Genomic DNA, 4,318 nt, shown 5'->3' on the forward strand with positions numbered 1-4,318 from the left:
CTGTTTCCTAATATCTTGCAAAATTATTATACAATATCACAGCCAGGATACTGACATTAATACATCCTCATGATCTTATTCGGATTTCCCCAGGTTTACTTGTACCCATATGTTTTTTTAAAATTCTTATTTATTCTACAGGCCTAGTACTTGTTATTATGTTTAGTTAATCAGTTTCTATCATAAATCCTCATCAGTTCTCTAGTTCACCACAAAGAGAGTCTAAGAACCTTGTTAAATGCACGACTGATCACCCTTTCCTTCACTCAGGTCCCAAACCAATATTCTCAAACTGTGTTTAAAACTTACTTCTTGTAGTTAAAACCTGCTTCTGCTTTCCTTCAGCTGGTTTTTATCTATCCTGAAAGTTTTGGAAAACTTGTTAGGCTTTTTTCTGTCATTCCAATAAATACAATCCGTTAATTTACTGGAATAGTGTTCATCTTAGAAAGCCATGTATTCTCTTGGTCTCAAGACACATTCTTCTCTCCTGCAAGGATCTGTCTATATTATGGCCTCCAAATGAAACATACCAGACTGATAGATGTTATTTCTTATTCAAATTGAGCATTGTGACTTTGGGTGTTATTTCTAATGTCTCTGGGCCTCCCAATATTATTGCCAGATTTTTTTGAGGTATAATAGACAAGTAGAAATTTTATATATATATTTAAAGTAGACAATGTGATATTTTGATATACACATACATCATGAAATGATTACCATTATCAAGATGATTGACATATCTGCCACATGACAAAATGCTTTTTTTTCTGGTGACAACATCTAAGATCTACTCTCTTGGCAAATTTCAAGTATACAATACAATGTTATTAACTATAGTCACTATGCTATACATTACATGTCCAGAATTTATTAATCCCATACAACTTTGTGCCTTTTGACCAACATCTCCCCCTTTTCCCCAACCCAGCTTCTATTAATCACCTTCATATTCTCTACTTCTGTAAGTTCAATTTCTTTAGATTTCACATGTAGCTGTGATCATGCAATATTTGTCTTTCTGTGCCTCACTTATTTCACTTAGCATAATGTCCTCTAGTTTCATCCAAGTTGTCAGAAATGACAAGATTTTCTTTTCTTAAAGCTAAATAATATTGTATTGTGTATATATATCACATTTTCTTCATCCAGTCATCCACTGATGGACGCTTAGGTTGATTCTGTATCTTGGCCGTTGTGAAAAATGCTGCAATGAACATGGGAGTGCAGATATCTTTTCCACATGCTGATTTAGTTTCCTTTGGATATCAACCTAGAAGTAGGATCGCTGGATCATAGGGTAGTACTGTTTTAAATTTTTTGAGGAACCTCCATACTGTTTTCTATATTGGCTGTACTAATTTACATTCTCATTAATAGTGTACAGGGCTCCCTTTCTCTACATACTCACCAACACTTGTGAGCTTTTGTCTGTTTTGTAACAGCTATTCTACCAGGCATGAAGTGGTGTGTTATTGTGTTTTCAATTGGCATTTGCCTAGTGATTAGTGATGCTGAACAGTTTTTTTCATACACGTATTGGCCAGTTGTGTGCCTTCTTTTGGGAAAGTTTGGTTAGACCCCTTGCACTTTTTTAAATTGAGTTTTTGTTTTCTTGTGACTGAGTTGTTTGAATTCCTTGCACATTTTGGATATTAACCCCTCATCAGATGTGTGGTTTGCAAACATTTTTTTCCCTATTTTGTAGGTTGTCTTTTCAGTCTCTTGATTCTATCCTTTGCTGTGCATAAGTTTTTAGTTTGGTGGAATCTGATCTGTCTATTTTTGCTTTTGTTGTGTATGCTTTTGGGATCATATCCAAAGTAATCATTGCCCAGATCAATACTAATAAGTTTTATCTTATGTTTTATTTTTTTCTAGTAGTTTTGCCTTTTTAGGTCTTACATTTAAGTCTTAAATCATTTGGAGTTGACTTTTGTATATGATGTGAGACAAAGGTCCAATTTCATTCTTCTACGAGTGGATATTCAGTTTTTCAAAAACATTTATTGAAGAGACCATCCTTTCCCCACTGTATGTTCTTGGCATCTTTGTTGAAGATCAATTGATCATAAATGTGTGGATTTATTTCTAGGCACTCTATTCTGTTCCATTGGTCTATATGTCTGTTTCAATGCCAGTATCATGATGTTTTCGTTACTATACCATCATAGTATGTGTTTAAATTAGGTGGTGTGATACCTCTAATTTTGTTCTTGTTCAAGATTGCTTTGGCTATTATGCATCTTTTGTGGTTCTATATGAATTTTAAGATTTTTTCCCGTTTCTTTGAAAAATTTCATTGAAATTTTTATAGAGATTGCATTGAATCCGTAGATCATTTGGATAGTATGGAAATTTTAACAATATTAAGTGCATAAATTCTTAGAAAATTTCAACTTACCAATACTGAATAATGTAGAAATAGAAAATATGAACAGAACAATAATGAGTAAGGAAATTGAATCAATAATAAAAAAATCTTTCTACAAAGAAAAACCCAGGAACTGATGGTTTTACTGGTAAATTCTGCCAAACATTTAAGGAAGAAATAATCCAATTCTTCTCAAACTCTTCCAAAAAATTGAAGAAATGGAAACATGTCCAGACTTACTTTATGAGGCATCATCCTGATACCAAAGGCAAACAAGGACATTGCAAGAAAAGAAAATTATAGGCCAATATCCCTGATGAACATAACTGCAAAAATACTCAACAAAATACTAGCAATTCAAATTCAACAGCACATTAAAATGATCATACACCATAATCAAGTAGGATTTATCCCTTGGATTCCAGTATGTTTCAACATATGCAAACCAAGAATTGTGATACACCACAACAATGAAGGATAAAAAATTTTATGATCATTTCAATAAACATAGAGAAAGTATTTGACAAAATTCAATGAACTTTCATGATTAAAAACTCTCACAACTTAGATATAGGGGAAATGTACCTCGACATAATAAAGGCCATAGTGACAAGCCCACAGCTAACATCATACTCAATGGTGAAAAGCTGAAACCTTTTTCTCTAACAGCAGGAGCAAAACAAGGATGCCCACTCTCTCCACTTCTGTTCAATATAGTATAAGAAGTCCTAGTCAGAACAATTAGGCCAGAAATAAAAAGACATCCAAATTAAAAAGGAAGAAATAAAATTATGTTTGCAGATGATGTTATTTTATATTTAGAAAATCCTAAAGATTATACAAAAATTGCCAGAACTAATAAACTAATTAATTAAAGTTGTAAGATAAAAAGTTAACATGTAGGCCGGGTGTGGTGGCTCACGCCTATAATCCCAACACTTTGGGAGGCCGAGGCAGGTGGATCACCTGAGGTCGGATTTCAAGACCAGCCTGACCAACATGGAGAAACCCTGTCTCTACTAAAAATACAAAATTAGCCAGGCGTGGTGGCGCTTGCCTGCAATCCCAGCTACTCAGGAGGCTGAGGCAGGAGAATAGCTTAAACCTGGGAGGCGGAGTTTGCAGTGAGCCAAGATCACGCCACTGCACCCAGCCTGGGCAACAAGAGCAAAACTCTGTCTCAAAAAAAAAAAAAAAGTTAACATGTAAAAATCACTTGTGTTTCTGTACATTAACAATAAACTACCGTCTCCTCCCAAATTAAAAAAAAAAACCTACCCCGTTTGTAAGCATTAAATAATTAGGAATATATTTAACAAGGGAGGTGAAAAATCTGTATACTAAAAATATCAAAACATTAATGAAAGAAATTGAAGAAGACACCAATAACTGGAAAGTTATTCCTTTCACTCGAAACTGGTGTGATGCTGTGGGGCACTGACTGCATCTTCCACCCTTTCACTCTTGTTTTGTATTACCTTTTGTCCCCTTCATCATCCAAGGCTCTCATTGCGTCTGCTGATATCTCTTAAGACCTTCTTTTTGGAGAGGATCTACAGGCTCCTACATGGTTCATGCAGCTAACAAAGAGAAGCAAATACATGGAACTGGTGGAAACTAGGGTTTCCTGTCTATGGGAAGCAGCATAATGTGAAGAGGACTAGTTCAGAAAGCAGACTGCCTGGATTTGAACCCAAGCTCTGGCACTTACTGGCTACGTGATCTTGGGCAAATTAATTTCCATCTCTGAGGCTCATTTTCGTCATTTGTAATATGAGGATAAGTAACAATACCGTCTCAGGAGCATTAATTTAAATATTAGATAAGCAAATATAACTAAAGCACTTAGCAGAGTGTTTGGTACAAAATAAGCATCAACTTTTATTGTCAGAATTTTAAGTCATAGATATGCATGTCATATGACATTCATATGGCACCTAT

This window comes from Nomascus leucogenys, chromosome 6 (genome assembly GCF_006542625.1).
Source record: "Nomascus leucogenys isolate Asia chromosome 6, Asia_NLE_v1, whole genome shotgun sequence".
In the NCBI taxonomy this organism is placed as follows: Eukaryota; Metazoa; Chordata; class Mammalia; order Primates; family Hylobatidae; genus Nomascus; species Nomascus leucogenys.